The 25,152-nt window shown below is 39.7% G+C and overlaps 1 protein-coding gene across 7 annotated transcripts in view; it reads right to left on the reverse strand.

Annotated features, from left to right (window-relative positions):
- The window catches only part of grik2 (glutamate receptor, ionotropic, kainate 2), a 578,538-nt gene that overhangs the window by 147,634 nt on the left and 405,752 nt on the right, over positions 1-25,152 (reverse strand). The gene's annotated exons all lie outside the window — the stretch shown is intronic.

Raw genomic sequence — 25,152 nt, forward strand, 5'->3', positions numbered from 1 at the left:
AAGCCCACTTGGACAAATGCATTGCCAGAGATGTTTCAGGGATTTTGAATCATTCTGCACTACTGATGCATGAATTGGGTTAAAATTTTTAATCAGATTAATCACGATGATGGATCAATCTGCATTAACGCATTAATTTTGACAACCCTAGTTAAAAGACATCTGTAGATCTCCCAGAAGACCCTTCCTCCCCCAGGTGAACAGGCACTTCACCTGGACCCAGCTGATGTCAGGAAGAATTTCTTCAGAGTCAATGCATGGAAAGCCGAGGCCCAGACACCATAACAGAGCGTGTGTTTAGAGACTGTGCTGATCAGCTGGTAGACGTCTTGACAGACAATTTTAACATCTCTCTAGGCTAGGCAGTAGTCCCTACCTGTCTCAAAAGAACCATTGTCTTCCCTGTGGCCAAGAAGTCAGCTGTCACGTGCCTAAATGACAATCGCCCAATAGCACTGACCCCAATTGTGATGAAGTGCTTCTAGCATTTAGTTATTAAGCACAACAAGTCTGTCCTTCCTGCTTCTCTTGACCCTCTACAGTTAGCCTACTGCTCCAACCGCTCCACTGACGACACCACATACTTTTAGTCTACACTCTGTCCTCTCACATCTGGACTCCCCAAACACATATGCCTGAATGCTGTTCAGAGACTTTAGTTCAGCATTTAATATAGTAATTTCCAAGCAGTTGGTAAACAAACTCTCCATGTTAGGACTTAACACTTCCCTCTGCAACTGGACCCTGGATTTCCTGTCTCAGAGACTGCAGTGTGTACGTGTGGGCAGCAGAACGTCAAGCACCATCACGCTGAACACCGGTGCCCCCCAGGGATGTGTGTTATGCCCCTTTCTGTTCACAATGCTCACCTACGACTGCTCTGCCAGGACAGACTCAAACGTCATCATCAAGTGTGCTGATGACATCACAGTACTGGGCTTCGTCAGCAACATTGATGAGACGACCTACAGAGCAGGGGTGGAACGCCTGGTAGGATGGTACAGCAACAACAACCTGACCCTGAATGTTGACAAAACTCAAGAGCTAGTGGTCGACTTCAGGAGGCCACCAGCTGACCACTGTCCATTTAAGATCAACAGCACCACAGTAAAGAGGGTCAAGAGCATTCTATTCCTGGAGGTGCACATCACAAATGACTTAAGCTGGTCTCTCCACACCAACTCCACAGTGAAGGAAGCACAACAACGCCTTCACTTCCTGAGGAGATTGAAAAGAGCCGGCCTTACTACTCCCATCCTGACCACCTTCTACAGGGCCACTGACTAGAATCCTGACTAGCTGTTTCACTATGTGGTTTGGAAACTGCACAAAAGTGTATTGCAGATCTCTGCAATGTGTGGTCAAGACAGCGGAGAAGATCATCGCTGCCTCTCTCCCAGCTCTCCAGGACATCTACCTGGAATTTTGCATTCTCAGGACCACATCAGGGGCAGATCTGAGATGGCATAGGGTGGTAACTGCCACCCCTAGAAGATGCTTTGCCGCCCCGGCTGCCACCCCAGTTCTGAATGATCTGATTCAAAAATATATATATATGAAAGTTTGTGGCCTGCCGGAAAGACCGAAAGTTCAGAAAGGATGAACAACGAGCGAAACTTGATGTCCGAGTGGTTTCAAATGCACCATGTAGACACAATGCACTGTACAGAATATACTACAGATGCGAGGTGACAAACGCACCTACTCTTCTACCTCACTCATGTGGACGACAGTTAGAATTCGGCGTGGCCGACAAGACGTGAAAGGAAGACACCAGTTAGACTGGGTTAGACCACACGGTAATATAACTGTACACAATGTGTTAAATTCTAATTGTCAAGACAAACTGGAAGGAGCTGAAAACTCCAAGAAGCAACACAGGTGCTACACTCAGCTGGGGCAGAACCAATCTGCGGCTGCAGGTTTGTCACCGGCGGCATAAAGGGGGACACACGCAGCACTGAGGAGGAACGGAGATGGAGTCACCGCACTCAAACAAAGTGGCCGTGAGTTTCTGTTGAGGAAAAGCGTCAAGATCTGCAGTAAACTGTGCAGGACTGGTTTTCATCTACAAAATCCGGGTTGCAGCCGGTAAGAGCACAATTACCGGCTGCAACTCTAAGAGACTGACTACATAGCGTTGCCCTCAGGCAACAAACCACATTTTACAATCCCACACTGGCCCTTTAAAAGAATTCTTAATTTTTTTTTCAAATAATACTACCAGACACATCTCTGTCCAATAAAATGACCATTTGAAGTGGGTGTACCCTTTTGTTTGGGGGTGGAGCAGTCCTTTCAGGAAGTCAAGCCGCATGGGACACATGCTACAGATTGGTAAGATTAATTTCACTTTTTAACATGTTAAAAGTGAATACCTTTATACCAAAAAAATATGTGCATGTACATGAGTGTACAGGGAAGCTTGTTTGTGTCAGGAAGCCGTCCGGCTCCTGACTGGTTTTTGTTTCCTGCCTCTGGCTGGATGCTTTTGCAGCTCCTGCCTGGTTTTTGTTTCCCTGTCTCCCTCTCTCGCTCCCAGCTGATCGCCTGCTGCAGGACAGCTAATTGTACTATGAGACTCAGCTGTGGAGCAATCACCAAACACTATTCACCTGCCTTCCCTTTCAGTTTAAATATCCTCTGCTCCTCTCTTTGTGTTGGGAGCGTCACAGTACAGACCGTCGCGTACACGGTTCCCTCTCTCGCCTTCTGGTTTCCCCCCAACTTTGGATTTTTGAAGATTTGTTTCCCCCCTGGATCCTGCAGTTTTTGGACTTTATTAGTTTTTCTCTTGTGGACTCGTTCCCTTTAAGACTCGGTGTCTTTTGGACTTGCCAAGCTATTTTCCCTTTTGGAGAGGATTATTCACTGTAGTGAGTACGTTTCCCTTGTGTTGTTGTTCTGCTATTTTGAGCTCTGGATTTTGGTTAAATAAACCCAAATTTTCACCACTTACTCCTGTTACCTGCCTGTTGGTTTCTGCGCCTGGGTTCCTCCTCCACCATTCCTGACAGTTTGATTGTTTAAATACTTATTTTGTTTTTATTTATATATTAAAACTGTTTTTTCATTTGTTGCCTCAAGGCAACATTGTGCAGCGAGGCCAATTTTATTCAGGCAATGTAATGCATTTACATATGTATGGAGATGTTTTTATGCATAAATGATCATAGTCAATGTTTTTACTCATAATCTAATGATATTTATACAGGACATGGATGTTAATGCATTTTATGGAAGGAAGCGGGAGGATTTTGAGGTTTGGGCCATTCCCACAGACAGCGAGGACAGTGAGGAAACGGACCAGGAGGTGTGTGTGTCCGGGTGTGTGTGTCCGTGTGTGTGTGTGTGTGTCCTTTTTTTTTTTTTTTTCCTGTTCAGGAGAAAACCAGCCTCAATACAGCAAGTCTGAGACAGAGGAAGAGCAAGAAGATGAACATGAAGAGGTGGCTGAAGTGCCTCACCTTCCGAGATGGAGAAAACTCCACAACACTAACTACCGCCTCCTGGACATGATCATCACCACCACCTGGCTGCTCTACCAAAGAGACTGTGAAGGCAGTGGTATGGCAGGGGTGTCAAACTCCGTTCCTGGAGGGCCACTATCCTGCATGTTTTAGATGTTTCCCTCTTCCAACACACCTGATTCAAATAATCAGGCTTGTTATCAGGCTTCTGCTGAGCTTGATGATAAGCTGATCATTTAATTCAGGTGTGTTGGAAGAGGGGAAACATCTAAAACATGCAGGATAGTGGACCTCCAGGAACTGAATTTGACACCCCTGTGGTATGGGGAAGAAAGAAGTAATTAAGCTTTATACTTTCAAGTCATACATTGCTGAGGGCCTCTGCAAAAGTGGGAAGAGCCTGGAGAAGAAGAGAAGTCGTCACAGTCTGTCCATTGCTGGCGCTTATGAGGAGAAGATGAAGAGAGGACCCACAGCTCCCATTCCAGTCCCAGATGTCCGCCTGGATCAAACAGCTCACTGTCTCATTATGACCGGGGACAAGGGGAGATGCAGGGTGCCACGGTGCAATGGTACACCAAAAGCTATGTGCCGCAAATGTAATGTCCACCTCTGCTTTACCCCCGATCGCAACTGCTTCCTGAAGTTCCACACTGAATAAACAAGACAGATCCCTGAATCAGTTGAGTGAGATCAGGGGTCAGTTGTGTGTGTGCGCATGTGTAGGAATGCAAGTGTAACTCCATGTGAGTGGATAAAGAACATGTGCTTCCTGATTATTCTGTTTAGGAAAGTACCTAAATACCTGAAATAGATTTATTATTGATTTACTATTCAGCAATGTGTTTATAATGAATTGCTTGTTTATTTGAATGTTTTATTTGGTGATCAAATAAAAACTTTGGATAACGTGTATTTTTCCTTGTTCCAGGAATATAACTTATTTTAGAAAACCTTGGTGTTTTCTTACCCATGTCGCCCATTGTTGCCTTGAAGCAACAAACCAATATCTGCTTGAGGGAGGGTGGGGGGTCAAATTTTATTATTAATGTATGATCAGGGACCCCAAAGCTTCCCTAAAATAGGATGAGACATCCCCCCCCCCCCCCCCCCCCCCCCAAAAAAAAGTCATGCAGTAGAGGGTTAAACAGTCTCTTAGAGTTCATAATTGACATCGAGTGCTGATGTGCGCCGTTGCAGTGGGTGTTAGCGTTAGCATTAGCCACGGAGATCGGCGTCTGTCACTTGCTGTCAACTTTGTTTGGTTATTAATAACTGCCGTGTGTTTGTCATTGTTTAGTTGGGAATAAGTTTGCAGGCTAATTGGTGCAACGAGAGGGTTCCAGCTAAAGCTAGTTCATGCATTTTGTTTGTAATTGTGGGTTTTATGATGCACTTTATTGATTTATTTATTGATTGAATATGGTAAGAAATGCACTTTAAATAATTTTAAAATCATGAAGTAAAAAGTATAAAATGGTTAAAAATGTTTGATAAAAATATTAAGAGTAATTTGTTAAACTGATTTAAAAAACAGCTCTTTAAAATGCAGATAAATTCATGTGTGATATAGGATTTGGTGAATATTGCTAATGCCATGGTTTGTTGCTTCAATTTGTGGTGAAATGTACAAAGGAATGACTGCTACTATTTGCTGAAATGCAGCAATGCAAACATTGTTCTTTTGTGTTTTGTTTAAAGGTGTTTCACCTTGATCTAACAAGCTTAATCTAACAACTAAACGTATGGACTTATGGAAGTTGGAATTCACCTCTGTATCTCATGAATTTGTGACCACTGCAAAATAAAAGAGGGAAAAGAAAGAAAACAACTGTCTGATTCATGAGTGAAGTCCTGCTCAAACCCTGGGTAGATGAACATCCTTTTTCAAGTGGGAAACTGCACACAAACTCTCAGAAATCATCAATGAGAACCACCGATCATTGAAAGTGGGAGAACACTTGACACTAATGCTATCTAAGTTCACATAAAGTGTTTGCTTGCGAGACGAGCCACGGTTTCCATTGAGCCTGGGCCTTGCTAATTTTCACTTGTGTAGCTAGCAAATGTTAAAGAACAGCCACAGAAGGACAGTGGTGGGATCGTTTGTGGAAGTTCTTTTTTTTTTTTTGTAATTACAGCCTGTGGTTCTGACAAAAGACTCAAGTCAAAATAAACCACACATTCACGAAGACTTTACATGACATTATAGTGTAACGAAACCCCCAGTCACACCAGGTTTTCATGCACTGTTTGAAAACTACATGCTGCTTGTTTAATGCAGGTTTTTATAATTTTGGTGTGTTTCATCATAGTACAGTCATATCATTCAGTTTACAGCTCAAAAAATGTTTATATGTTAAATACCTCTAAACTTTCAGGTGTCCACATAAGATTGTCAGTGATGAATTGAAGAAGAGAGGAGGAAGAGCATCCCAGAGAGGAGATGGAGGAGGAAGAGTTCAGAAAGAGAGAAAGAAATGAAGGCAAGCAGAGCTCATATAGCAAAAGGTAAATAAAAGACTATCTCTGGTCCAGCTGTTCCACAAGGTATGAATATTGATTTAGTATAATATATCTGAGTAAGAGATACACGTCACAATAATTACCTTTGTGGACAAAATATTATGTGATGTAGTTTATTATTTATTTTAAGACGATATGCAGACCCTTAATTCTAAAGAATATCCAGGCAATGGAATTACAGAGCAGAAAAAATGTAAGAAATGTCCCAAATAAAGAGCATCAAAAACTAAAACCACAAATCTAAAACAATAGATATTTTTTTTCTGATTGACTACTCTGACTGTTCATGATTAGCTGATAATGTAATCATTGTGGCAGACCAAACATAACCATAGATCACACAAGTGTATATTTCCCAAAGTAGTGCATAAGAGAGACATGTCGAGTCTCAATCTAATTTGTTGCAAAATTGAAGAAACATTTTTAACATATCCCGCATTTGGTTTCTTCAAAGTGTATAAGGTCAATTTTATTTCAGATTAAATTTTTTGCCCTTTCTGCTTAACATATCAAATCACACATTGTGATTGACAGCTAATAAGAAGATAAGACTCATGTTTTCAATTGCCTGAAAAATACAATTGATATTTATTTATTTATTTATTTATTTAACATTCCTAATTCAGCAGAATTTGTGTCATTTTGATAACGTTAGCTAGGAAAATTCTTTTTTCATTGTGTAATGAACGGCTGTCTTGGAGGTCGCCAGCTTTTTAGCTACCTGTCTCTCATTCATATCAATTTCCAGCAGTGCCAAGATGACTGCCTTTGTGGCTTCACATAATTCTTTTGTTTTAGGCATTATGTGAGAGCTGACAACTTCTGAGTTTTGCTACGGCTTGAATGTAAGCTGGAAATCGCTCTATGCCTTAGCATGAGCAGTGCTGCTTATGACATGAAATGGCCTCTTATATATCCTGGGAATACAATTAAGCTGAAGCATGTCAAATAGGACACAAAGTGTTATGTGATCAGCTGATTGAAATACAAGAAATTGTAGAAAACAAGGGAGGTCTAACAATTTTTTCCATGACCATATGACTATATATACACCCCCTGTCAAAAGTTTTAGGACACTTTCTCATTCAAATAAATTAGAACCTGTCCTAAAACCTTTGACAGGGGGTGTATATGTTTGTGTGGGCCACATCCATCATGAAGGACCCCTCCACCTCTCACGTTCATTTTTTTTTTTACCTCCCATCAGGAAAGAGACTAAGCAGCATCACAACTTTTACATCTAGCAGTAGCTTCTTCTCACAGCCAATCAGACTGTTGAACAACCTGTGACTACAACAGACCACTGTACATATCACCTCTAAACTCAAAACTGCAGTCACATTAATTTCACTAACGTCACCCTAGTAGCAAGTAAGATTATGTCTGATATACAGTGCCTTGTGAAAGTATTCGGCCCCCTTGAACTTTTCAACCTTTCGCCACATTTCAGGCTTCAAACATAAAGATATAAAATTTTAATTTTTTGTCAAGAATCAACAACAATTGGGACACAATCGTGAAGTGGAACGAAATTTATTGGATATTTTAAACTTTTTTAACAAATCAAAAACTGAAAAGTGGGGTGTGCAATATTATTCGGCCCCTTTACTTTCAGTGCAGCAAACTCACTCCAGAAGTTCAGTGAGGATCTCTGAATGATCCAATGTTGTCCTAAATGACTGATGATGATAAATAGAATCCACCTGTGTGTAATCAAGTCTCCGTATAAATGCACCTGCTCTGTGATAGTCTCAGGGTTCTGTTTAAAGTGCAGAGAGCATCATGAAGACCAAGGAACACACCAGGCAGGTCCGAGATATTGTTGTGGAGAAGTTTAAAGCCGGATTTGGATACAAAAAGATTTCCCAAGCTTTAAACATCTCAAGGAGCACTGTGCAAGCAATCATATTGAAATGGAAGGAGTATCAGACCACTGCAAATCTACCAAGACCCGGCCGTCCCTCTAAACTTTCACCTGGAACAAGGAGAAGACTGATCAGAGATGCAGCCAAGAGGCCCATGATCACTCTGGATGAACTGCAGAGATCTACAGCTGAGGTGGGAGAGTCTGTCCATAGGACAACAATCAGTCGTACACTGCACAAATCTGGCCTTTATGGAAGAGTGACAAGAAGAAAGCCATTTCTCAAAGATATCCATAAAAAGTCTCGTTTGAAGTTTGGCACAAGCCACCTGGGAGACACACCAAACATGTGGAAGAAGGTGCTCTGGTCAGATGAAACCAAAATGGAACTTTTTGGCCACAATGCAAAACGATATGTTTGGCGTAAAAGCAACACAGCTCATCACCCTGAACACACCATCCCCACTGTCAAACATGGTGGTGGCAGCCTCATGGTTTGGGCCTGCTTTTCTTCAGCAGGGACAGGGAAGATGGTTAAAATTGATGGAAAGATGAATGGAGCCAAATACAGGACCATTCTGGAAGAAAACCTGTTGGAGTCTGCAAAAGACCTGAGACTGGGACGGAGATTTATCTTCCAACAGGACAATGATCCAAAACATAAAGCCAAATCTACAATGGAATGGTTCACAAATAAACGTATCCAGGTGTTAGAATGGCCAAGTCAAAGTCCAGACCTGAATCCAATCGAGAATCTGTGGGCAGAGCTGAAGACTGCTGTTCACAAACGCTCTCCATCCAACCTCACTGAGCTCCAGCTGTTTTGCAAGAAAGAATGGGCAAGAATTTCAGTCTCTCGATGTGCAAAACTGATAGAGACATACCCCAAGCGACTTGCAGCTGTAATTGCAGCAAAAGGTGGCGCTACAAAGTATTAATGCAAGGGGGCCGAATAATATTGCACGCCCCACTTTTCAGGTTTTTATTTGTTAAAAAAGTTTAAAATATCCAATAAATTTCGTTCCACTTCACGATTGTGTCCTAATTGTTGTTGATTCTTGACAAAAAATTAAAATTTTATATCTTTATGTTTGAAGCCTGAAATGTGGCGAAAGGTTGAAAAGTTCAAGGGGGCCGAATACTTTCACAAGGCACTGTATGCTTGTTTTTTTTTTTTTAGTTTTGTCTTTTTTAGTTTACCATTTATTTATTTTTCCTTAAATTTTCTTAAGTTTTTTGTCGTATTAACACTTTTCTTTCTGCATTGTGAATGAATGTGAGACATGTCATTTCATTTAGCTGTACTATGTACTATGTACATTGCTAAATGACAATAAAGCTGAAGTTGAAGTTGAAGAGGAAAATAAATAAAATCAACAGATACTTCCATAACCTCTTCAGATAATATAGGCTCATATACCATGCCGAATCACCAAATAATTAAGATGGTAAGTCTCAACAATAACACACTTATGTGACAGCAGTCTTTTGTGCAGGCAATGTGAATACTTTCCTATGTCTTCACCAGCTCATTGCAACACCGAAAAAAAAAAACAAGGTTTTTGCGATAGTAACTGAAACAGTGCATCCAGTGTTTTAAATCGGCAAAGGGAGTTTTCTATGAATTTTTATTACTGTGTGCAGATACAATACTCACTGACATTACCAAAATCAGGAGTGTGGAGGAAGGATAAAGGCTGTATCTATTTTCATGTTATATTATACAAACTTAATGGGGTTATTTATCCCTTACATTGCATGTTAAACTTGAGTCCTGTTTTGAGAAGACTGACTGGAAAATAAAGTCTCTCAAATCAAATTTAATGTCCTCAGTTATAATGTATTGATATATTATACCTGAGGACATTGAATTTGATTTACTTGCTTTAACACTAGTCTGACTCACCACATGTAGATTTTGGGTACAAAGCCACCAGTAGCTGCAAATTTCATGTGAACATTTTCAACATCCCCTTCACCACAGGAAACAATGACATCAACATCTAAGCTGCCATCCGCACTAGTCTGATTCACCAGGTGTAGAATACATAGAAAACATAATAAGCATTTCACTCGGCTTTGTCCTTCCTTGCGCTGTCTGTGTGTTTTTGTTTTCTCGACAATGGGAAGAAACAACTTACAACAGCAACCTGTTACACTAAAAAATTTAAGTTTTCCTAAGGGTTTGGATTGTGCAGTAAGGCAGCCCTGTTATTTTTTAATGGTGAACGATTCATTTTAATGACAGTGTTCACCCCCCTCCGTGCAAATGTTCTACCACAATTCCACTCATCACTATTTTAAGGAAACACGAAAGCTGCATAATTCACTTAACCCTGTCTACAAAAACTGGGATTGGTTCAAAAAATACAAACAAGCAATTGTGTTTTTTTTCTTCTATAACAGAATGATAGTTTGGTGCAACCAGACTATTGTGTGCTACAGAATGGACTAGGAAAGCAACACTACATATACAATGAAAGTTTCGAGTTTTTCCACAGATTTGGACTGATTTGGTTTTTCCCCACAAATTACTCATTTTAATTACAGCGTGTGCCTTATTGCATGCAAATAATCTACCAAATCAATTCACTCATCACTATTTTGAATGAACACTGTTGCTGCATCCTCTGCTTAGGCCCCTCCAAAACAATTGCGGTTTGTTTAAAGAAATACAAACACCACTCCTGAGCATTTTTCATTTCTAAATTACACGTAGTTAATTTGGTCTCTTAATATTCTACTATTGTCACCCAGCATCAATTTGACATATTAAGTAGTGGAACAACTGCTCTAGCACATCAAGCACAAAAAAGCTATTGTGAGTTCATCAGCAACTTGACCTCATGTTCTGTTAATTGGGACAGACTATCATTATCATAAATAGTCACTGGGCACATTAACAAAGAACACATCTTGCTGATATAATCAGCAATACCTGTAATTCTTTCTGAATATTATAAAAGTTCTTATCTTTGACCTGTCAGAACTGAAAATTTTAATTATTTAAACACACAAAATAGTATGCTTAAAAACTTTTATGTATAATTCGGGAGACTTAATGAAATGTGGCAAAAAAGAGTAGATAACAGTTTAGTGTGCTTAACCAAAGTTTGTTTATTTTGTTTTTTTAATAACTGTCATTGACTAATTAATTTCAAATGGATATTCCTATTTATACCTTCCACCTTAACTCTGTACGAACATTTCCCAGGTGACCCATGTGACAGAATTTTTTTTCTTTTTCTTCTTCTTTTTTTTTTTTTTAATTCAGTGACTCAAAGCATGAACTTATCCTTTAAACTTGTGGAACTTCCGTATCCCCACTCAGTCAGTGAGAGTGATTTTACAGACCTTGCTTACCTGATGCTGATAACATCTTTGGTGGAGACTTGCATGTAATGTGCATTCATTTATATGCAAAATTCCTACACTCTAGCTTTAAAAGAGGTTGATCATGGCATTCTTAGTGACTTCACAGTGTCTGGAAATCCATAAAATCGCATATAATGACAATTTAATTTTAAGGGAGGAAATTAATTTCTAAGGTTAAGGGCCACTAAGTAGCTTTTCTTACAACTGCAACTCAGAGTCTGGATGAGAATTATCATGGCTGAGTTTCAATTCAGCATCTGATTAAGATCATAAGAAATTTCAAACTTCATGTTAATATGTACAGTGCTGTGAAAAAGTGTTTTCCATGCTGTTTCTCGCACTTAAATGTTCCAGATCATCAACCTAATATTTATATTTATTTAATATTAGATAGAGATAACCTACACAACACAAAATGCAGTTTTTAAATAATTATTGATTGAAGATTTATTCAGCCCTAACCCGAACCCTATGAAAAAGTAGTTGTCTCCCTAAACCCAATAACCAGTTGGACCACTCTTGGTAGCAAGAGGGATTGTGGCCCTCTCTTCTCAGTAGAATAATTATAAAAAGGCCACCTTAGATGGTTTTTGAGCATCAACTACACACGTGGACAAAATTGTTGGTACCCCTCAGTTAAAGAAGGAAAAACCCACAATTCTCACTGAAATCACTTGAAACTCACAAAAGTAACAATAAATAAAAATTTATTGAAAATTAAATAATTAAAAACAGCCATTACTTTTGAATTGTTGATTAACATAATTATTTTAAAAAAACAAACTAATGAAACAGGCCTGGACAAAAATGATGGTACCTCTATAAAAGATTGAAAACTATTTGACCAGAGTGACATGATTAACTCAGGTGTGTCATTTAATGGACATCACAGGTGTTTCCAAACTCATAATCAGTCAGTCTGCCTATTTAAAGGGAGACAAGTAGTCACCCTGCTGTTTGGTGAAAAGGTGTGTACCACACTGAACATGGACAACAGAAAGCGAAGGAGAGAATTGTTCCAGGACATCCGAAAAAAAATGATAGACAAACATCTTAAAGGTAAAGGCTATAAGACCCTCTCTAAACAGCTTGAAGTTCCTGTGACAACAGTGGCTCATATTATTCAGAAGTTCAAGACCCACGGGACAGTAGCCAACCTCCCTGGACGTGGCCGCAAGAGGAAAATTGATGACAAATTGAAGAGACGGATCGTTGGAATTGTATCCAAAGAGCCCAGAGCAACCTCCAAAGAAATTAAAGGTGAACTCCAAGGCCAAGGTACATCAGTGTCAGATCGCACCATTCGTCGTTGTTTGAGCCAAAGTGGACTTCATGGGAGACGACCAAGGAGGACACCACTGCTGAAAAAAACTCATAAAAAAGCCAGACTGGAATTTGCAAAAATGCATGTTGACAAGCCACAAAGCTTCTGGGAGAATGTCCTTTGGACAGATGAGACCAAACTGGAACTTTTTTGTAAGGCACATCAACTCTATGTTCATAGACTCAAAAACCAAGCATACGAAGAAAAGAACACTGTCCCTACGGTGAAACATGGAGGAGGCTCAGTAATGTTTTGGGGCTGCTTTGCTGCATCTGGCACAGGGTGTCTTGAAAGTGTGCAAGGTACGATGAAATCTGAAGACTATCAAGGCATTCTGGAGAGAAATGTGCTGCCCAGTGTCAGAAAGCTTGGTCTCAGCCGCAGGTCATGGGTCTTCCAACAGGACAACGATCCAAAACACACAGCCAAAAACACCCAAGAATGGCTGAGAGAAAAGCGTTGGACTATTCTAAAGTGGCCTTCTATGAGCCCAGATCTGAATCCCATTGAACATATGTGGAAGGAGCTGAAACATGCCATTTGGAGAAGACACCCATCAAACCTGAGACAACTGGAGCTGTTTGCTGATGAGGAGTGGGCCAAAATACCTGTTGACAGCTGCAGAATGCTCATTGACAAATACAGAAATCGTTTAATTGCAGTGATTGCCTCAAAAGGTTGTGCAACAAAATATTAAGTTATGGGTACCATCATTTTTGTCCAGCCCTATTTCATTAGTTTGTTTTTTTAAATAATTATGTTAATCAACAATTCAAAAGTGATGGCTGATTTTGATTATTTAATTTTCAATAAATTTTTTATTTATTGTTACTTTTGTGAGTTTCAAGTGATTTCAGTGAGAATTGTGGGTTTTTCCTTCTTTAACTGAGGGGTACCAACAATTTTGTCCACGTGTGTACCCTTCTGAGGTCTTCCCACAGTATCTCAATTGGATTGAAGTCCAGACTTTGACTTGGTCACTCCAAAACCTTAATTTATTTTTTATTTTTGTGTTTTGGATCATTGTCATGCTACATGACCAATTGGTGCTTGAGCTTTATGTCATGAACTAACTGGCAGATATTCTCTCTGAGAATTTTCTAATAGAGAGCAGAAGCCATGGTCCTGGTCCAGGTCCTGTGGAATCAAAGCAGCCCTGAACACACTACCACCACCATGCTTCACTGTTGATTTCATGTTCTTCTTATAGAATTCAGTATTAGCTTTACACCAGATGTAACAGGACCCATGTCTTCCAAAAAGTTCCACTTTTGACTCAACAGTCCACAGGATGCTATTACAAAAGTCTTAAGGCTCATCTAGATGTTTTTTTTTTTTTGTGCAAATTTTCTTGTCATCAAAAGTCATGTGGTTGAAAAAAATGTATACTAGGATGCTCTAGCAGTTGCTGCCTACCCTCAGATACTGCACATCTATACACACCTTCCATCAGGTCTCCTGCAGTGAGGCTGGCTGCAGACAGAGAATGATGCATCTTTAATTAAGAATTAAATTTAATATCTCTGTAAAGCAAACCCAATTAAACCATTACCATGTCCAAGACTCTCTGCAGACTCCCTTGAAAACAAAATCAAGCCCATTTTCCTCCATCAAATTAAAAACAATGAATTCAGTGTCTTAGCCATAAACAAATGACACGACCTTGAGTATTTTTTAAACATTATTTTTGTCATATTAATGCCTTTCACAACACTATTGTGCAGGACAAAGCAATATGTTCTTAGCCTGTAACGGTACAGTTCAAGACTACAACAATTACAAGATATACTAATGAAAAAGTCAAGAAATTGTGATATACAGTAACTGCATTTATTTTCAGAAATTTAGGTCTTGGATTTCTAAATTCAAACAACATGCAGTAAACATTGTACACGGAGAGTAAATACAGTAACCAATTTTTTGAAACCACCGCAAAAACTGCTCTATGTCTTACAAAGAGGTAAAGGTATAAAATGTTCAAGAGCTATATTTGACAAGCCATGTGTAGGAAGAGCTCTAAATCTGTGCATAACAGCCAGCGCTGTGCACAAGAAAATTGGTATTTTTTCACATATATATATATGTATGCTTAGAGTAGAGTAGAGTAGGTCCAGCTGTCAATAGGATTAAATCCCAAAACATCTACGTAGCTGTGCTTGTACATGACAGACTGACAGAAGCACAAACCTTTACTTAACTATATATACCTCTTGTCTTTAAAAAAAACATCTGATGGTACACTTGTTGATGCGCAAACAGAACAAGACAAAAAGGGCACAGGAACAAAAACCGAATATCAGTTAATGGGAAATAAAATGTCTTTATTTTACATTCTGTCGAGAAATCAAAGAGAGAAAAGAGACATGGCTTGGTGCACAAGTGGAAAAAAAGCCTTCCTTCTTCTCATGTAACAAAAAAATGAAAATTAAAAGAACAAACAGCTAGAAAATAATTGCTGTGCACACACACACAAAAAAAACCTGTTGTGTGAAAAGCACATAGCAGGTGTTCCAATCTATCTCATCATCATTGGTGGATGGAAAAAAAGTTTGCTTTAGTAACTGATGAGGCACCTCTGGCAGGATTCATCCCTGACCTGAATTACATGATACAAAGTGTTACAGTGACCCTCCACAAAGCACAGATGAGGCTGTATCAGTTGTATCTGGAAACACCTCAGGTTAGGCAAGCTGAGCCAGCGTCCGCATCATTTTTCACAATATGTGGGCGTTCCTCTTCTTATTTTACTGCAGTTAAATTAGCCTACATTATTTCTAATGTCAACTTCATATGTTGTAACCTGTTTATATTATTTCAACATTTGTAAATTTTATTGTTATTACCTTTTCCATGAGGCTCCTGGCCAATGACTAAAGAACAAACACTGTGGCTTACATCAGCTTGACAAAAAGACAGATTGGTTTGATTAAATTTCAATTTGCAGTTAGAATGAAACACAATGACATTATCTTAAAGTATTAATTTGAAGAATGATTTAAAATGTAAACACAAAACATGAAAGAGGCACTTTGAAAGTATTCGATGACACTCTTACTAAAAATCTTGCAGAGATATATTTTTAAACCCTGATACCACAGCGACAGTATGTCTGTGGAGGTTAGGAAACGGAATTACTGTCTGGATCACTTCTACAATACATATGTTTTTATACACTCAACAAAAATATAAATGCAACACTTTTGTTTTTGCTCCCATTTTTTATGACATGAACTCAAAGATCTAAAACTTTTTCCACACACACAATATCACCATTTCTTTCAAATATTCTTCACAAATCTGTCTAAATCTGTGATAGTGAGCACTTCTCCTTTGCTGAGATAATCCATCCCACCTCACAGGTGTGCCATATCAAGATGCTGATTAGGCACCATGATTAGTGCACAGGTGTGCCTTAGACTGCCCACAATAAAAGGACACTCTGAAAGGTGCAGTTTTGTTTTATTGGGGGGGTCCACTCCTCTTCAATGGCTGTGTGAAGTTGCTGGATATTGGCGGGAACTGGTACGTGCTGTTGTATACTGTTGTGAAGCATGGAGATATGGGATCCCAAAACCAGCCATTTATAGGGGCTGACTGGGATCTCATCGAAGGGGGTGTTGTGAAGCATGGAGATATGAGATCCCAGAATCAGCCACAAAGGGGAGACTCTGACAGAACAACAGCGAAATAAGGGAACATTGTGATATAACTGTGATTTAGGATCAGATTATGCCATAATCTAATGAATGTGTTTGATCTAACCAAGTGTCTATTTCTTACATTCTTTAATGTTGAAACAGTGTAGAGGTCAGAACAGCAGCTCACTGTGAAAACTGATGTTTTTGATAGATTTGACTAAAAAGAGGAACTTATGCTTTATGAAATGAGAATGATTATAAGAGTTTTGATAAATGTTAAAATAAGAGGGTTTTGACTACTGTTATGAGGTGAGAAGTCACGAGTTAAGTTGAACTAGGGTCAAGTGTTCACAGTAAAGGTCACTAGACTCAAAATAGATTTTTTTTTTTAATAAGTCTGTAGCGGGGGGCAAGATGGGCTGTCTGGACAGTCCAAAACAGATAGTTTCAGTTCCTTAAAAGTGGGGGTGATCATGCGGTCAGTGTATGGGGCAAGTGTGCGAGTTGGGAGGGGGTAGAGATGAAGTTATTGCTCAAGTTAATTTAGTATGAGATCATGGAGTCATGGCATATGCTTAAGGTTCAGTAAATTATAAATTGCATCTGATCGAGACGCAAGTTGGGAGATTGTTGCGGGTATCTGCCTGGGTGCAATCCAGACGTCAGTCTGAGCACAGGGGATGATTACCACGTAACTCTGGATGAGTGGAATAACTTGGTCTGCAGAAGGAATAACTGTTCTGATGGAATTATGGATTAAAGGAATTTGCTCTTTCTGCATTGAGGATTACAGAACTGTGATCTGGAAATAATGCTGTCTGAAGGAACATTACTGAACTCTATTTTCCATGTGAGGAATACTGGACCAAACAACAAAAATGGATATATGCAGATCTAAATCTGGTCGGACCCCCGTCCACTTCCCCCTGGGCCCCGGCGGGTCTCAAACACTTGTCGGGTCTCAGGTGAGCAGCCGGGTGTGGCCACACCGTGCTGCTCTCCCTCCAAATTATGTAATCTGGGTGATTATTGCTTCTCTTTTATGAAAGCATGGTTCCACTTATGAGTCGTGTTAAACAATTGAAAGAATATTGATGTTTGATTAATTGTCTGATGATTAAGAGCTATTGCTACGCCCTTGCTAAATATATTTTAATAAAGCATTTTCCTGCAATTAAAGACAACAAATTGCAAGTGCTATTTTTATCCCTGAATGAATAAATGCATCTACATCTAGCTCTGGATGTAAAAAGTCAGATTACTGCGTGCATAACAATAGCAAAGGTTCTGAAAGGTTACCTAGTCATGGGGGCCAGGTTGGCCCTATATAAACATATCCTAGAGGTTGTCTATATGTCCATAACCTCTGAATTAACCTAGCCATTTAACAAGTGCAAGATCTATGAGAGGAAAAGCTGCTGTTAACAGGTGTGTCTGGTGGTTAAATTTAACTATACCGAAGTGGCTACTCGGTTAAATTAATTATCAGAGGAAGCAGGGATAGGCATCTGGATGAAGGCAGTGAGACAGCTAGGCAAATTTTCCTCGTCTACCAGCTTAACAGTTCTGCAGCATCCCTCTAAGTAAGATCTCAGGGGGCAGTAGGACCGGACCCGAAGGATGGAGAGCTGGTCCGGTGATTCCCTGACAGCTGAATAAGTTAATTAGGGGGTCACTGGCCCTGAGGATCGACAATACGCCGATCAAGAGCATCCCAAACATGCTCAATGGGTGACATGTCCGGTGAGTATGCTGGCCATGCAAGAACTGGGACATTTTCAGCTTCCAAGAATTGTGTACAGATCAGAATCAGAATCAGAGAATTTATTGTCATTGCACACTTTAGTATACAATGAAATTACATCCTTGCAACTGTAGCAATACTGCAAAGGCCCTGGAATTCCTGAGCTGATCAAAACTCAGATAAGCTGTCCCTCTCCAGTACTGACCAAGACCCATCTCTATAGAAGGATTGAGACATTTGTATTTCTGTAGGTTTTCATTCACAGAAGGATGGAGCTCCTGTGAACATTTAAACCCCTGGAATAACTTCTTCTTTTTAAAAGACAATGACTGTCAATTATATGCTATGGACGTCTTGTTTAATGAACTTTCATGCTAAAATCCCTTTTCAGCTTGAGGAGACCCTCAGCCGGAGACGTCTCTGCATTCCACAGATCAGATAACAAGTTGTAAAACTTTATGGCAGAAGGCTGGAACAGAGAGAGACACTCTTTAACTGAAGAAACTAATTACTTCAAAGTTCATATTTCTGAGATTTATTTTGTTCTTTCCTGATTACCAAAGTTATAGTGAGATTATGTTGTACATCATATCCGAATTTGACAGTTATATCTGTTACAGAAGTCTAGACATTAATTTGTGATGTTTAATCATTTCTTCCCCAGGATACTATGATTTTGGAATGAATTCCAGTATTAACCTCTGAATTTCCTCTCCATTTAGGTTGAATGATGACCATTGTATTTACCTGTTACCAAATCTATGACTTGTTGTTATATTTTCACTGTGATGCATATTTTCAATGTCATAAACATAAACATATAGTTATGAATGAATTGATTCACATCATATGAACATATGTATTAATCTACACGTGTTTCACTTTCACACAACTGAATATGGTGAGATAGACAGCTTGTGTTTTGCGCGTTTAATATCATATTTTAATCCATTCTGGATTCCTCTTTCCTCTCTACTCTGTGAGAACAAAGAGATTCCAAATTCCACCAGAGTCACGCCGAAAAGTTCTCTCTCTCCGCCCAGGTCCTCCCCTTAGCTGGACCCACAGATAAATTCATCCGTAGCCCACATCATCTCTTACCCCTCTCTTACTCTCTATTACCTGAGGAATCCATGACAGAGATTCCCATTATTTTCTTACCTAAAGCGCGTTTTTCCTATCTTTGAAATTCCCTCACCATCTAAGTTTGTTTACTATTTATCTCTTAATATTTTTGTAACTTAAGGAGACATTTTGCTCACGTTAAGCCGAATTTTATTCGTTTAATCTGAAGAACCGATTCAGAACCAGCATTTATTTTTCTTAATTTTGACCGTTTTTCATCAATGCCCGTTTTTCTTGGCTAAAGCCTGAGAACCATCATTTTTAAGCCAAGCAACACTCAGCTGAGAACTCCGGAGACCTGCTGGATCAGGTCCATTTGCATAGAATCGATCAACCCGCGGCAGGACATCCAAGCGTGGCCACAACGACGACACACCGCTCCGAACCTGCAAGTCCAGACCGTGTGCTGCTCCTCTGAAGGCCCGCAAGTCCCAGCCCCACGACGGTTCACTTCAATCACTCCAGCTGAGTTTGCTCTGATTCCATTCTATGGGTGATGTACTAACCGCTTGGTCAATTAATTCATTTAATCAATTTATTCTTTTACAAATCATTAGAATTCTTAATCCAAATTACCGGTTACCTCGTCAGGTTAGCTCTGGCTCATCCTCACCATATTTCCTTCTCTCTCACACACACACACACCACACACACACTCCCACATTCCACACATGCACACACACACACACACACATGTAGTCCTGCACGCACGCACACACACACACACACACACACACACACACACACACACACACACACACACACACACACACACACACACACACACACACACACACACACACACCATATCTACATTGTATATAGTTCACTTGTCATTATTTTCATAGAATAGTTAATAAATACCTCATTTTAGATCAAACTACAGTCTTAAGTGTTTCTTTGTGTAGAATGTGGTCAATTTAACCGAGGATTCAAGACTTTTTGATATGAGATTGATCAAAATTTTTATGAATATTAATTTTTATTAAAATTAAATTTTTCCCTAGAAATCTAGGGTGGTGCCCCAATTATTGATAACGAGAGCTATAAATCATAACGTAGTACCCCTACACAACATTGGGCCATGCATTATCCTGCTGCAACATGAGGTGATGTTCTTGGATGTATGGCACAACAATGGGCCTCAGGATCTTGTCACAGTATCTCTGTGCATTCAAAATGTCATCAATAAAATGCACCTGTGTTCTTGGTCCATAACAGATGCCTGCCCATACCATAACCCCACCGCCACCATGGGCCACTCCATCCACAACACTGACATCAGAAAACCACTCACCCACACGATGCCACACACACTGTCTGCCATCTGCCCTGAACAGTGGAAACCGGGATTCATCCATGAAGAGAACACCTCTCCAACATGTCAGACGCCATCGAACGTGAGCATTTGCCAACTCAAGTCTGTTACCACGACGAACTGGAGTCAGATGGAGACCCCGATGAGGACGACGAGCATGCAGATGAGCTTCTCTGAGACGGTTTCTGACAGTTTGTGAAGAAATTCTTCAGTTATGCAAACCGATTGTTTCAGCAGCTGTCCGAGTGGCTGGTCTCAGACCATCTTGGAGGTGAACATGCTGTGGAGGTCCTGGGCTGGTGTGGTTACACGTGGTCTGCGGTTGTGAGGCTGGTTGGATGTACTGCCAAATTCTCTGAAACGCCTTTGGAGACGGCTTATGGTAGAGAAATGAACATTCAGTACACGAGCAACAGCTCTGGTTGACATTCCTGCTGTCAGCATGCCAATTGCACGCTCCCTCAAATCTTGCCACATCTGTGGCATTTGTACTGTGTGATAAAACCGCACCTTTCAGAGTGTCCTTTTATTGTGGGCAGTCTAAGGCACACCTGTGCACTAATCATGGTGTCTAATCAGCATCTTGATATGGCACACCTGTGAGGTGGGATGGATTATCTCAGCAAAGGAGAAGTGCTCACTATCACAGATTTAGACAGATTTGTGAAGAATATTTGAGAGAAATGGTGATATTGTGTGTGTGGAAAAAGTTTTAGATCTTTGAGTTCATCTCATAAATAAATAAATAAAAGTGTCGCGTTTATATTTTTGAGTGTAGTTATACTACATTCTCATTAATGGCCAAGGCTCCTGATAGAAATATCACAAAAGTCGATGCATAGCACAACAGATAATTGCCAGGATATTGTGCAGTAAAAAAAAAAAAAAAACATATGTTAAATAGCCCTGGCATTTACCTTAATGATCTTTGAAAGTATTAGTCACACCAATCCAGCAATTATTGCAACTGGTCATATTTTTAAATTGCTTTTCCATCTCTATTTCACATAAACTGAAATAATACACTGAAATAATAAACAAAATAAAATAACTGCAAATGAACACAATCATACACAAATCTGATGTTACATCATATATTTTATTATTACTCCGCCAAGAAACGCATTGGAGTCATTTGACGATCCGCATACGTTTCTCTGTGAATCTGTCTGTCCTGTGCAACATTACTCAAAACGGACGAACAGATTTGGATGAAATTTTAAGGGAAAGTCAGATATGACTGAAGAACCAAGTAATTACATTTTGGCAGTGATGTGGCTTATTTCTCAGGATCCACGGATTGGTTAAGGATTTCCCATTGCAAGATAGAGTGGCTTGCACAGAGTCACTGTAACCATGACAACAAGTGAACCTGCTGATGATTATGTCATCATGATCATGTCAGCAGGGAACTGGGGCAGGGGCGATTCTAGGATCAGAGGTTTAGGGGTGCTGAGCACCCAGAGGTACCCAGCCAGGCAAGATAAATTTCTTCATCGTTTTGTACGTTTTAATGCAGTTTCACTCCCACATTTGTGAAAGAAAAGCATAACACCTTTTGAAAAAGTCTGTGACTAAACCATCCAATCTGATAAAGGATATTTAAATGCTGAATCACCGCAAAGGAGGAATACACTGGAATCTTAAAAGAAACATACTGTAGTTGTAATTTCTGGGAAAAGACGACTCATTTAGATACAGCAGCTCCTCAACATACACATAAACAGCATGTATGTTTCTGGAGTAAACCAGCCCCCTATACCAAGCACCAAAAAAACAAAACAAAACAAAAAATGGACCAAGGACTTATTTTTTGACTTTTATTTGAAATGTGATGCACAGCATTTCTTTCCCTGGTCTGCACTCTCTCATCTCCCAGAGTCTCTCCTCGTTCTCTTCCTTTTATAGTGAAATTAAACAAATAGAAAAACAAATAGATAATTAGGAAAATGTAATGAAGATGTTCTGTTTAGAATGAAGTCCACTGATATCTGTTAAGTGTGCTTCTGGAAAGCATTTAATGTGGGGAGAACACATAACCTCCATGACATATATGTAAAATTATGTTGTGAATGGAATGTTCTTCTTTGTTATCTTAACAGTTGCTGTTTTGCTTGCCACTATTCTCTGTTTGTTTTCTTACCTGGTTCTTCCTGACTTTGCACTCTCTCCTCTCCTTCCCCTTTTTCATCTCTCCCTCTTTGGACTGACAATCATATACAAATAGATTGTATTCAGCCAGAGGAAAAATTATATAAATATGAAAAAATACCAATAAGAATACAAATAAATAACGTCCTCTCTCTCTTTGTAATGTCAATCTAAAGGCAAATAACCAAACAATGTGTTTTATATCTGATAACAGATATAAACACTGATACATTGATCCAACTTACAACATTACTCTTGATAAACCATTTCATCTTACACTCTTTCCTGAACCTGGCTCTTTTCTTCGAAAAAACAATCTTATGTCCACGATGAGGCTGTCTGTCTGCACACACACACAATAGGAGTTATAATGTTAATGGGCATCCGGTCAGTTAGCTAGTCAGTAGCACCTTGGCTTTAATATTAATTCATGCACTGAGACAACAGCTAGCTTCTCTCAGTCCAGTTCAAACACACACTGACCACCTGTAACGTTTGCTAGCTAGAAAAAACGTCTGCTAACTCCTACCAAACAACATAAACAGTAACCTTTGATTAAATGCAGCAAAAATGAGGACTGGTAATAATAATAATGTGTTGGTACTGAGTGGCAGAAGTTCAAACCAGGTACTCACACCACTACGGCACATTAGCTTCTGTGGGGCAGCGCTTAGCTCTGCAGGTAGAGGCTCAGAGCCCGAGTTGGGAAAGTTGAGCAGGATCAAACCATTTTGAGGCAAGAGGGGGGTGCTGTATTTTTGTTGTTAAAACATAACGTATCTACCAAGTACTGTATGTTTTTTTTACACTTTTCTGGTTTGTTAAAAAAAAGGACATGCGATACAAAAAATGAAAATCTTTTAAATTTTAGGGGTGCTGGGATTCAATTTGGGGGTGCTGAAGCACCCCCAAAAATGGGCTAGAAATGCCTATGAACTGGGGACTGCTGACATGATCGTCAAATCCACCAACGTATCGGGAACAATTGATTGACTGATTAAATTGTGGGGGTGTTTCTGAGTCCCATCAATTCCCCCACCATTACATATTTAGAACAGGCGATTCACGCACACATGCACAACACACAGCCTGTGTTCAGCACAAGGTCAGAGAATGAACAGTCTTGGTGGAGTACTGCACTCTCTGAGTGCTTTTCTTGTTGTTGTTTCATGTTTTAAGGCTTCATAAACCCTCCCTACGCACTGCACATCACCACAGAGAGCAACACTATGCATAGAGATCAGACATCTGTGTGAAACAGACAAGACCAGATACTCACTGCCGCTACACCATATGTGCTATACTCAAAGGAGAGAGAGGAGACTGATGCTACAGTCGCTGAGCCAATCAGAGCCCAGCACTGTATGCTATGAATTTTATTGACATTAAATATGTTTTATTTATTTATTTGTTTATTTTAAATATTTTTTATATTATTTTCAATTATTTAGGCTAGAAAATGCTTATTTTACTGCAAAAATATTTAAAAGAATGCAGCATTGCAGAGATGGTCTATGGCTGAACTGTGGTGCTGCAGTGTGCCATGGGAGTTCGGGGAGTTGGGGGTTTAAATGTCAATACTGTGGTTTATGCTCGTGTTCCAGTGTTATTAGTGTTTGTGTTTTATTGTGTTTTTGTGGATTAGTCAGTCTAGTTAGTTTGGTTAAGTGGTATGTTGTCAAGACTGTAGGAGCCAATCAGCTTGTTATATTATAAATTGGAGATAATTTTTATCAGGGCAGGTGTTCCACCCAGAAGGAAAAACAGTTTTGACCGCTAAACAAGCCGCTGAAAAAGACAGTAACAGTGACTTGTTTGTTTAGATAAAAATGGTTGGATTAAAATTGTTGAAAGTTATAAAACATAGATTATTGGAACCGCAAGCATTGGTCTCAGCTCTATTCATCAGATGCTTTAAAGTTTGTCGGCGCATCAACTATTTAAATCCTGGTGCTTACCTCAGGGGCTTCAAGCATTGGCCTTAGCCTCTACAAAGACTGTGAGTGTGAAGTGTAGTGTGTTTGCTGACTTCCTGCCACATTTATACTATATTCTCTGTGTCAGAGTAAAAGCATCTAGTAGTTACATAGTGCATGAAAAGCAGATATCTGTCTTTTGGTGCTATTTTTTCAATACAGCTTGCCACAATAATAGATATAGAAAATATCTGTGTCGCAAAACGCCATGGTATAGCGAAATATCTGTGGCACCATACACAATTTAAATGTCTGCGATACAGTGAGACCATGAAAAGTGAACGGCGATATGAAAAGGGACTGCTGTATACACGCTTCCTTTAGGCAATATTATTGTTACGGTGCGTGGGGAATTCGAACCCAAAGTGAGAGTACACAAAGCAGGCGGCAGGCAGATGGAAAATTAAGCAGGGTTTGGTAGCACTCTATAACACGGCCCGTGTTTTACAGAGTAGTTTCCCGTCTCTTACAGTGTAGTTTCCTCAACTTTGAAGGTAACTGTTGTACATGTACATGTCATTTTGCGCAACCCAAGGAGTACTTACACTTGTGTCTGACAGTGTAAGTGCTGTTGTCTTACAGTGTAGTTTGACGTGTCTTAATGTGTAATTTCCTCAACTGTGGGGGTAACTCTCATAAAT

Source organism: Acanthochromis polyacanthus, chromosome 12, assembly GCF_021347895.1.
Source record: "Acanthochromis polyacanthus isolate Apoly-LR-REF ecotype Palm Island chromosome 12, KAUST_Apoly_ChrSc, whole genome shotgun sequence".
Classification (NCBI taxonomy): Eukaryota; Metazoa; Chordata; class Actinopteri; family Pomacentridae; genus Acanthochromis; species Acanthochromis polyacanthus.